General features: G+C 41.4%; 1 protein-coding gene across 1 annotated transcript in view; it reads right to left on the bottom strand.

Annotated features, from left to right (window-relative positions):
- The window catches only part of LOC134353791 (potassium voltage-gated channel subfamily KQT member 1), an 876,116-nt gene that overhangs the window by 4,667 nt on the left and 859,034 nt on the right, over positions 1–12,415 (bottom strand). The window lies entirely within an intron of this gene.

The raw sequence follows: 12,415 nt of genomic DNA, 5'->3' as shown, positions 1-12,415 counted from the left end.
CATCGACCCTCTGTGATGTGAAGATTGTTGCTTTGCAGCAGCAGTATAATGCATAGACATACATGAAAAATTACTACAAAATTCAAAATTAGTTATTAATGCAAAAGAAAGGAATAACGAGCCAACTTCATTAAGTTTTGATATTGGAAGCAAACAAAGTAACAACACTTCTCAGAATTTCAGAGCACCCCAGGCATAAGACAGCCACTTAGAGGACTTTAAGCATTGACTCTGGTGTTTCCAATTCGTACATTGCAGGGCCCCACAGACTGAACTGTGATCATGACCCGCCAACTTGCTTCTGTTGTGAAGCTGGTGTAAGGTTAATTATTATTAACCATCGTCTCATTGTTTCTATATTCTGTGCTTTCACCCTTTCTTCCTCGCTTTTTTGTGCAAGGAAGGGGGATTCGGGGGCTGATGTTCTTGTGTTTTTTTGCGAGGAGAGGTGGGTTTGTGGGTTGATGTCCTTGTATTTCATGGGGGGAAGGGTTTGGGGGGAGAGTTATGATTCTTTTTTTATGCCGGGGGTGGAATGGGTTTGCTGTTTCTCTAGGAGCTGAACTCCATGGTTTTCTTTGTTCCGTGGTTCTCTGGAGAAGACAAATCTCAGAGTTGTATTCTGCATATATACTTTCAGAATAAATGATCCTTTGAACCTTTTGAACTTTTATTGGCCAGCATGCCAAGGAGAAGTCCCCTGCCTTTCTTGTGCTATGTGATCTTCTCCATCCACCTGTAACTACAAATGAGGACTTGGTTGCCCAAAGAAAGTTACTTCCAATGGCATTACAGCACTCAATACCCTGTGTAAGTCTCTGATCTGCCATCCAACAGCAGTGCTGCTGCTGTGTAATTCAGCCAATAACTGTATACTGAAGTTGAGTAAAAGACCTACATCCTGCTAAATCTCCTTAGTTTAATCGAATAATTAGTAAAGCTTGAAGTGTATTTATTGTCAAAGTATGTATACTATATACAACCTTGAGCTTCTCCTTACGGGCAGCCACTAAACAAAGAAACCCAACAGAACCCGTTAAAAACAGACCGTCAAACACTGAAAGTGAAAAAAAAACAAACTGTGCAAACAACAAAGACAAGCAAACAATGGAAGTTCACGAAGATGAGTCCACAGCCGTAAAGTCAGCTGTCACTGCAGCCGATCCAGTACCCTGTTAATTGCAGGGCACAGCCTCAGTTCAGTGCAGAGATGAATAAACCTCACAAAGCAGAGAGCTGAACCAGTCTATCTGGCCCTGACACCCTGACCTTTCATTCTGGCCCAACACTTAATTCATCCAGACCTAAGCTTGTTTCTCGCTCTCTGACCCAGGCCCTGACGTTTTGCTACCCTCTTGGGCCTGAGCCCCACAGTCTCGATTCAGTCAGTAGCCGACCTTTCCAATTTGGCCTGGCATTTAAATTGATCAAATCTTGGGTCACTCCTTGCTAACCGGACTCAGGCCTTGGGCCTGGACACCGCCACCTCGATTCGGCCCGTAGCCAACCTTTCCAAAATGGCCCACTGCTTGAATTGATCATACTTTGGGTCTTTCCTGGGCCTGGGCCCTGCTGTTTCAACTCTGCCTCACCTCGGTTCTGTTGCATCAAATCGCCTCCAAGACTGCTCCAGCAATGGCCAAACATTGGCTCATTCCCCACTGTTAGGCCTGGGCCGCACCACTTCAGTTTAACCCATACATGCCATGCCACAACCATCCTGCACCTTTGGGACTTTAGTTCACACCACAAAAATACCAGGTTGTTCAGGTGGTTCAAAAGCTCCAAAAGAGAGTTACAGGTTACTCCCTGCAGTAGTCATTTCCCAGAAAAAGTGTGACAGTAAAGTAGGTAGTAGTTTTGTTTGGGTTTTTTTGCTGCTGACAAGAAGTCACTGTGCTTCACTAGTGCTAACTTAAACCGGAAGATTTAATTTTTAAATCAGTCTGCAAACTCCACACATTGGGAGTGGTGTGATATGGTTTTCCTTGTCAGAGCAAATTAAATTTCTAAGGCTCAACAAAGAGGTGACAGGAGATCTCCCGTTAAAGAGTGATCCTGAAGCAGGGTTCTCAACCTTTTTTATGATATGGATCCCTACCACTAACTGAAGGGTAGCCAGGTTAGGGACACTTGCCTGAAAGTTAGTTTCCTTGGGTCTTGGGGCATTACATTGGCCTGCGCAGTCTCAAATAATCATTACTGACATCACCATACTCAGAATCAGAATCAGAAGCACGTTTAATATCACTGGCATGTCATGAAATTTGCTGTTTTGTGGCAGCAGTACAATGTCATACATAATAATAAAAAAACCATAAATCATATATGTACTGTATTCATAATTTAATTAAAGAAGTAGTGCAAAAAGAGAGGAAAAATATTGAGGTAGTGTTAATTGTCCATTCAGAAATCTGATAGCAGAGGGGAAGAAGACATTTTTGAAACACCGAGTGTGCATCTTCAGGTCCCTGCACCTCCACTTTGATGTTAGCAATGAGAAGAAGGCACGTCCTGGGTTGCGGGGTCCTTAATGATGGATGCCGCCTTTTTAACGAGGCTAGTGCTCATGATGGAGCCAGCTGAGTTTACAACTTTCTGCAGCTTTCTTGAATCTTGTGTGGCCCCTCCGTACCAGACGGTGATGCAACCAGTTAGGGTGCTCTCCACTGTAGGTCTGTAGAAATTTGCGAGTGTCTTTGGTGACATACCAAGCCTTCTCAAACCCTCAATGAAATATAGCCGTTGTCATGCCTTCTTTGTAACTGCATCGGTTTTTTGAGTCCACGATAGATCCTCAGATGGTTATGGTCCAGCTGCAGGTAGACGGGCTTGGCAGAAAAATTGTTTGGCATAAACTAGATAGGCCAATTGGCCTGTATCTGTGCTATAATGTGCTCTTGTTCTAAGTCACATGCCATACTGGAAAGATATTGACGATCCTTCATTACTTCAGAGATAAAATCCATGACTGGTTGAGTGCTACTTTTGCCACAAGGCAGTGGCTCATCACCACCTTCTCCGGGACAATGCTGGTTGGAAAAAAATGCTGCTATCACACATATCCCGTAATGTGAATAAAAATTAGGAGCTGATACACCCTTGTTGTATACCACCCTTGGTGGTAGAAGAAGGATGCAATGTTGCAGACTGATTCTAAAATGCAGGATGCTGAAGTCTACATAAGGATTACCCATGAAAGGAAAGCAACTGTGTCCTTGTTATATATGGAGAGCTATATATAGTAAGAAATGGTTCCTGCAGATTACACTGTTCAGGTACAACATGGGACAGAGAGTCTCTGAAAATGTAAATAGAGGCTGGTACATGTTTACCAGCATGCCTTTAAACATTTTATTCTTTTGAAGATACTATATAAACTGCAAGTTCCTGTAGTTTTATATTAAACAGTTAAATAAAATCTCCAAAGACCAGCTTGGGCATGTTTTTTTCTCTTTTACTCTTATGAAGGAACAAACACTTTTGTGTTACTCGTCATGTGGTTTAAACAAATTGCAGATTGCAGCACATTTTTTCGCAAGACCCAGTCTTTTCTCCCATAACCTGCCCAGGTAATTTATTTTGATTATAGAAAATAGGTTTTATGCAAACAGGGGAGTCAATAGGCAGAGAATTTCACAGTGTGGGAGGTGGGAGAGTCGGCATTGTTTGGCCAGGTGTACCAGTGAGATTAGCGTTCTGCCTCTGTTGCAGGCCAATGCTCACGAGCTGTTTTAATTACCAGCTAAACTGGGGTTTGAGACCAGGTGCAAATCCCTACCCCTGCTGTTCCTTTCAAATACATAATACAGTCTACAGTTTAATATTGATGTTCTGCATTGACAATGTAATTGGAATTGTGTGAAAATGGGACTTCCAATGTTACCAGACTGGCCGGGGTAGTTCATTGAAAGCCCGACTTTCCAACAGGGAATCTTGATAGCTAGGTATGCATATTCAATCTGAGAAAATGGACAGCATCTGGGGTTAACACCAGGGGTGCAGTGCTAATTTTTTAGGTGCCGGAGCTGACAAAATGCTTGCCATTTCCTATATCCTTTCTCTATATATGTGATACCCAATTTGTGTACCTGCTCATTTCATGTACTGGGCAACTTCCTTGCCCCATTCATGTAATGAGCAGGTACACAAATAGGGTGTGACATATATATCACACCCTATTTACACCCTATATATATATGAGTAGGTGTTCTTATAATGTCAAGCACTAAACCAAGATGAAAGAAATATATGAATTCCAGAGCTCCACAGAAATATAGTGATAGTTAAGGCATTAACAAGATTATAGCCTATCACTACATTTCAGTGTATAACTGGTACAATAAAACATATAATACTTAATTTAATAATATGACAAAGTATTGCAGGGTTGCACTCACTAATTATCATAAAATATAATTATCAAGTAAAGAAAAAGACAGTAATCATGTATTTTACCAATTTAAAAGTAATTACCAATACAGATCCTGTTTAGTCTTTAAATATATAAAAAGTTAAAGAAGCTTGAATCTTTACATGAATTATTATCATAACTATACAAATAAAAATATCATATTTTGGAAGTGACAAATGATACAGGGGATGAAAGCAAACATTTGGGAGGTTTGGAAATGCGTTTCGCCTCTTTCATTGCCTCACTAAATTACTCTTTTTCCTGTCAACACAGAGAGAAAAAGAGCCTCTTTCCAATCAACTATAGTTGGTGGAGCTAGACCAAGGGGTTGATCCACTAGTAATGATAGTTGAAATGACGTAAAACTGGTTTATAGCCTAGAAATGTTTTTTTCCCATTTGGCTCGTAAAAAAAACTAAATTTATCCAGGTGTAGAAGAGGATTTTGGATGATTACCTTGAATATTTCATCAAAATCAGGCTGAAGTCTCAGGTCCCTTATATAAAATGGCGTAGTATTTGCATATAACCTACGCACATCCCCCCCGTATACTTTAAATCATCTCTAGATTACTTATAATACCTAATACAATGTAAATGCTATGTAAATAGTTGTTATATTGTATTGTTTAGGGAACAATACTCAAACAACGAAGGCTGGAGAGAGACTGAGGATCTGTGAAGTGGCGGGAGGCTACAATAGACAATAGACAATAGGTGCAGGAGTAGGCCATTCGGCCCTTCGAGTCAGCACCGCCATTCACTGTGATCATGGCTGATCATCCACAATCAGTACCCTGTTCCTGCCTTCTCCCCATGTCCCTTGACTCCGCTCTTTAAGAGCTCTATCTAACTCTTCCTTGAAAGAATCCAGAGAATTGGCGTCCACTACCTTCTTAGGCAGAGCATTCCACAGATCCACAACTCTCTGTGTGAAAAAGTTTCTCCTCAACTCCGTTCTAAATGGTCTACCCCTTATTCTTATATTGTGGCCTCTGGTTCTGTACAGCAGATATGCTGGGACAACGGGTTGAGCAAAGAGGACTTTCACAAATACCTAAATAAAAAATAGTCACAGCTCTAGGATTTCACCAAAAACGATCAAATATCCTTATGTTATTAGTGGTATTTTCCCTACCAGCCACCACCCCCTCTCCCCAACCCCTGCTTCCGTAAAATTCCCTTTATTTAATATGCGGCTGCTGTTAAATTCCCCGCTTGTTTACTTTGACTTTTTTTTTACAGAGGTGCCGGATCGGTGCTCCGGTGAGCTCCAGCAGCACTGCACCCCTGGTTAACACCTTGTTAGAGGGATGGTACCTCAATCAGTACAAGTGTTCCTTAATGTCCTTAAATCTAGGACCCATAAATCTCTGAATCAGAAGCAAAAGTGTTGGCAACGAGCAATAGTGAACACTAAATCATTACATATTAACAAACTATGAAACAAATAATACTTCTTATTTTAAAAAAATGACAGTGTCAGTGCTACTGGCTCATTTCCCCAGCTGTGTTTAGTTTTCAACAGCACCTCTGATAAATACAAAGAAAATATTTAAATGCCATGCAGGAACTATATTCTGGAGGAGTGGAGTCCAGTCAGGTGGCCTAGGGCTCTGCTATTTCTGAGCTCTGTGCCTCCCCCTGAGAGCAGCTTCCATTATAGTCAATGGCAAAGCTTGGGTTTCAGTCAGATCCCTGCCCTGAAAAGGAACATTCAGCCTGTGCCCATGAATCTGACTCTCTACTTCCCCTTATCTCGTCTCATCTTTCACTAGTCTGTGCCTTGTGGCAGGTCACTGCATTGGAATGTTTAAATATTACAGGTGCAGATCTTTTTTGCTAATGGCTTTTATACACATTGATGACTTGTTTTCCTAACCAGGTCTGCACACAAGCTATCCACTTACCAATCTCTCATATGCATGTTATTTACACTAAATTATGTTGAACGCTAAAACCCACACTCTATATCTGCTGCGGATAAATGCACCAGAGTGCCAATTGTCCCATCACTAATTTTGCATTTTACAGGGGAAAGATTGAATCAATTAAACCAACTTTTCTAGACACGGCTCAGATTTGTTGGTAGCACCTTCATCTCTGGTTGAGGATTGCGAGTTTGAATCCAGCTACAGAACCTGAATGTATTATTGGGTAACAAGTCTGAGCATTTTCATAGTTGCAATAAGTAGGAATTGGAAAGCTGATTTATTTTCACACTACCTACTAGTCTTGAGGCCAATTGAAATATCCCTAATAACCATTCCAAGTTGTTAGTTACCTCAGGAGTTGGCCACTTGATTCTTAGGACCTGTCCTGGCATTCAATATGATCATGGTTGACCTACTCCAGGCCTACAATTCCCTGTAGCTCTCAATTTTATGATCTTAAAAGCTTGTATCTGCCTCTTCTTGGAATCTCTCCAGTGACCTGGCCCCCACAATCCTGAGTACATAATTGAAGAGATTCACTTTCCTCTGCAAGAAGCAATTCTTGCACACCTCAGTTTTAAGTGACCACTATCCCTCATGAGGATGGATGAAAATTTACACTTATTTACTGAATCATCCAAAGTACTTTGCAAGAACCTTATTGGACAGAATTTGACACCTAGCTACATAATGATGTAGATGACCAGAAGATAGGTCAAAGCACTGGATCTTAAGGACTCATTTAAAGGAAGGAAGGAACATGGAGAGAAGACACATTTAGACAGGGAATTACGGAGCTCAAATCTCAAGTGGTCGCAAACAGTGAAGTCTTTAACTTTCGAGTTGCATAAGAAGTAGGAGTTAGAAGAACTCCAATATCTTGTACGGCTGGTGGGTTGGAGAAGGTTACTGATATCAGGAACAGGCAAGAGCATGCATAAATTTAAAAAGAATGGTTATTTTAAATTAGAAGTTTTGCTTAATTAGGCAAATGTAGGGTATTAGGTAAAAGGGTGATGGGTGAATGTGATTGCAGCTTACAGTCATACTTATACAGCATAGGAAAAAAATCTTTGGTTCATTCTGACCAAGACATGAGAGGTTCTGCAGATGCTGGCTGGAAATCTTGAGCAAGACACACAAAATGCAGGAGGAACTCAGTAGGTCAACACCATCTATGGCCGGGGGGGGGGGTGGGGGGGCGCGGAATTCATTGTTACTTTTTGTCTGTTGCTCAGGATTTCCAGCATCTGCAGAATCTCTTGTCTCTGCTTTGCTACTCCACTAAATTTTCTTCAGGGTATACGCTGATGGAGTTTTCCTCTGTTCTTTTTGGCCCAAAATGTCGACTCCGCATTTCCCCCCATAGACGCTAACTGACCTGCTGAGTTCCTCCAGTGTTTGTGTGTGTTGCTCACGTTGACCAAGCTGCCTACCTGAGCTGGCCCCTTTTTACTGTGCTTGGCTCATATACTTTGCAACCTTTCCTATTCTTGCATGCGTTGGTGCAGAGAGGGTTTAATAAGTATTATTTTGCCATGGTCAGTCACTGGAATCTAGTTGGAAATATTTTCGAACAGCAAAGACTAGAAAGCATGGACAAAGATTTTGCCAACACATGAGCTAAGGCAAAGCTTTGGTAGGGTAGAGTTATAGACATAGCAACAATTGGATTTCATGTTTGAAATTCTTATGTCTCATTTGCAAACAGTTTGGTTTAACTCTGGGCAGTTTTCAGGCAGAGTGATGAAGTCAATGTCTGGGAAATGGATCACTCCAGGTTACAGACATTACAGACCCCATTTCAATAGTTTAAGAATAACACAAGTTCTCTCAATGTTGTAAATAAAGTTCTTCTCTCAACCCCAGTAAAGCTAGATTAACCATGTCTTAATGTTTGTGTGACCTTAAAATGCACCAAATGATTTTATAGAATAGCATTGGCCATTCTATCTCAAAGTAACTTACTGCACATAAGAAACCTTGGTCTATTTTTGAAATAGGTATAAAAATAGCAGAAAAAGAATTATATATGATCCACTTTGCTAAACAATTCTGTGCCTGACTGAGTTTGCACACAAGCATTTCTGATATAATGTCTCAGTTGTCTTTTTTGTGGATAATACCATCTTGCTGATTTACATCACAAGATCACTTTGTATCACTTTACATCACTTTGTAAGTGATAAATGTACTCAATCTCACCATTTGTGTTTTTTTTATATGACTCCATGTGCCAAATCCTGCCCATTGGGAGCTTGTAACAATTGTTTGGATCCTTCCCACACTTCCATGTTTGAATTAGCTAACAACCACATATGCCTGCTTCTATCTGGTCTCCTCAGAATGTTTGGTTGGTTTGTGCAATGCCTGGCACAGACCCAGATCATTGCAAATATAAAGTATTGCTTCCTGGATGAGCTGCAGGGCAGCTCATGTTTCTTGTGATTCTACAAAAACTCCATGTCAAGAAACCCTACAGTAAAAGATACAGCAAGAAAAATTGATAAAACATCTGCCAGCTGCGGGGGCAGCATGACCTTGGGAAGGAAGTGAAAAAAAATTGCAAAATTAAAGAGGAATATTCGAAAATATGAGATATTCTTTTCTTTCTTTACAAAACTGCAAGTAGCTATTAATCCATCTAATTTACTCCTTTAATCAGTGGCCTCATCACAGTTCTAAAGATTGCTCACTACATTGAGTTGCTCTTCTGGGAACTGCAAGTGATGAGTTAACATCAATCATTTTGTTTCAAACCCTGCAGGTAACTGGTTCACCAATTCTAAATCCTCTCAATAAGAAAAAGTCATCCAAAGTTCTGTATCTAGAGCATATTATCCAATCCATGTAAATTCCCATCTCTTCTTCCAGCTCCTTCTCCTCTTTCTCCTTTTCAGAGAGTGAAATTTCACCTTCCCTGAAATGGAGGGATCACAAGTGAGTTGGTCTCACTAGGCAAAGGTTTAACTAATACAAGATTAGATAGGGTAAACAGAGGAAAGAGCTTCTGATTCCTAGAAGTTTCAATTTCGGCTGAAAAACAAGGCTGTAGTAACAAGGTGGGGTGGAGAGGGTTGTAGAATTGCTGATAGGAGAGTCTGAGGATAAACTTTTAATGCAGAGAAGAACTTGATCTGGAAGTGACTGGCTGCAGGATGGTGTAAGCAGAATCAACCAGAACTTTCAAAGGGGAATTGTACTGGTACTTGAGAGAGAGTAACACACACAGAATGCTGGAGGAACTCAGCAAGTCAGGCAGAGAGAAACTTGCTTGGTGGTAGAGAAATTAGAGGAGAGAGGGAGTGACAAGATTCAATGAGCTGGTATATATCCAATGAGCTTCCTTCTGCGTTCGAACAGCTCATTGACTTATATGTCACCTCCCATGTCTGAATCACACCACATAATGATAATGACTTCATTTGAAATGCTCGGGATTTCCTGTCTGCTCTTGCAACCCTGCCATTTCTTTACAATTTAGCAGCAAAAATTGTCAAACAATAACAAAATATTAAATCCACTACATTCGTGTTCTCTTGTACAATTTCCCCATTCCATCTGAAAATGTCTGAGTATCCTACTGCAGTCAGTTTTGACTCCTGAATAGCCAAAATAAAGCTACTTTCAGATTCCCTACTGTACATTTCACGATGTTTCCCCCTGGAACTCTTATCAGATTCATTTCACTCTACTGTTTGATTCTGTAGTTCTCTCATTCCTATTCTGCCCCACGACAGTTACAATTTTATTTTATATATTATTTGCAATAGTCAATTCCCTTTTAATCTGCTGTTTTTTCACTTTTATCTTTTGGTCTCAAAATTTTCAGAAAAAAATAACAATACAGTATATTGTGGAACAAAATTTACATCTGGAATATGATTATTCGTAAGGCCAGTGATGTTGTGGGGATGGAACTGGACTCTCTGACAGTGGTGTCTGAAAAGAGGATGCTGTCCAAGTTGCATGCAATCTTGGACAATGTCTCCCATCCACTACATAATGTACTGGTTGGGCACAGGAGTACATTCAGCCAGAGACTCAAACCACCGAGATGCAGCACAGAGCGTCATAGGAAGTCATTCCTGCCTGTGGCCATCAAACTTTACAACTCCTCTCTTGGAGGGTCAGACACCCTGAGCCAATAGGCTGGTCCTGGACTTATTTCCTGGCATAATTTACATATTACTATTTAACTATTTATGGTTTTATTACTATTTATTATTTATGGTGCAACTGTAGTGAAAACCAATTTCCCCTGGACTATGACTATGACAATTGCATATAAGTAATTAGAATATAGTTATGGAGACATACAGCACACAAGCAGACCCCTTGGCACATCACGTCTGTGCTGATCATGAAGTACCCATTCTTATGTTTTGTAACTCCATAACATAAAACTAATCAGAAGAAAAACACGGGAGCCCAGGGTTAAAACTTGTCTACTTCATTTTTACTGTAGTGAGGCACATACAGATGACAGGGTAGCGCAATGATGTAAGCCAAGCAAATAATTGCACTCTTCTCCAAAGAACCAGGAAAAGTATTTGCACAGTTCCGGAGCAACAACATGCCAGTATCTGAACCAATCAAGACAGCAACTGGAAGAGTATATGGGAAAAAGAAGCATCAGTACTCAATGGCTGAAAGACTGACAAGCAAGCCTCTAAAATCTCCCAACCAGTCACCATCACAGCAGTAGATGTCCAGTGATGGGTAGCAAGTACGAAGAACTGGACATTCCCAGGGCCTGACATAATCTACGCCTATTGGCTGAAGGAACGAACAGCGTTACATACACGTCTGGCAACTCAAGTGAATCAGCAGCTTTGAAGCAAGCTCCCACCCTGACGGGCTAACTCAGGGAAGGACAGTACTCATAATGAAGAATGAAGGGCCCTCAAAAAGGAGCAACACCATCACACTGTAGAGATGTCTGTTATCTGTCAAGTAGGGGACCGTACATAATTCTGATTTGATGGAGACGGACGTGAGAGTACGGAGGAACATCTGGAAAACTTCTGAAATGCTGGCTTTGCTGCCACTGCTACTGTGTGGTAACCAGAATCTCCGGAGCAGAAGGCAGCCGGGGAGAGGTCGAAGGCACTTGGCAGAGGATGACGCTCGGGAGGCTGTATCGGAGAGGCTGGTCGGAAGCTCGAAGTTTTCGGACGGATGGACTCAGTGTCGGCTGTGGTCGGCTGCTTCCAAGGCATCGGCAAGTTGACGGTGCCTGGAAGTTTATGGCAGGGAGTTTCTCCCTTCTGCCGCCTGCTATTGGGGACTATTGAGACTTTATTTACCGTGCCCATGGTTTGTTCTTCATCAGATTATGGTATTGCTTTGCACTGCTGTAACTGTATGTTATAATTATGTGGTTCTGTCAGTGTTAGTCTTTGGTTTGTCCTGTTTTCTGTGATATCACTCCAGAGAAACATTGCATCATTTCTTAATGCATGTATGCATTTCTAAATGACAATAAAAGAGGACTGAGTGTTCTCATAGTCTAAAAAAAAAACACAAACTACCGGCCTATAACCTGCCTGTCACCAACATGGAAATTCCTATCAGGCATCACAGCCACCAAGCTGAAGGAACATGTGTGTAAATCCCTGAGCCCTGCTCAGAGGGGGGTTGGTATTAGAACCAGAGGCTCCAAGTACCAACTACTGGTAGACAAAGCAGTAATGCGAGATTCCAAGACAGGCAAACTAACCTGATCCAGTCCGGATCGACTACCAGAATGCATATGACTCAATGCCCCACACACGGATCCTAGAATGCCTGTATCTGTACAGGTCAACAAGACACTAACAACCTTCTTCAGTAACTCAATGGGCCATTGGAGGACAGTGCTAGAAGTTAACTGAAAGCCAATAGCACAAGTGACCATCAGATATGGAGTACACCAGGGTGATGCCCTATCCCCACAGCTGTTCTGCATAGGCCTGAACCCACTCAGCCAGATCATCTCAGAGAGTGGATATGGGCACAGGTTCAAGAGTGGAGTGACCATCAGCCATCTCTTGTACATGGACGACATCAAGCTGTCTCCAGAAATG

Source organism: Mobula hypostoma, chromosome 11 (assembly GCF_963921235.1).
Source record: "Mobula hypostoma chromosome 11, sMobHyp1.1, whole genome shotgun sequence".
In the NCBI taxonomy this organism is placed as follows: Eukaryota; Metazoa; Chordata; class Chondrichthyes; order Myliobatiformes; family Myliobatidae; genus Mobula; species Mobula hypostoma.
Note: the sequence above shows the minus strand (reverse complement) of the source record. Positions and strands in the feature narration are given on the sequence as shown.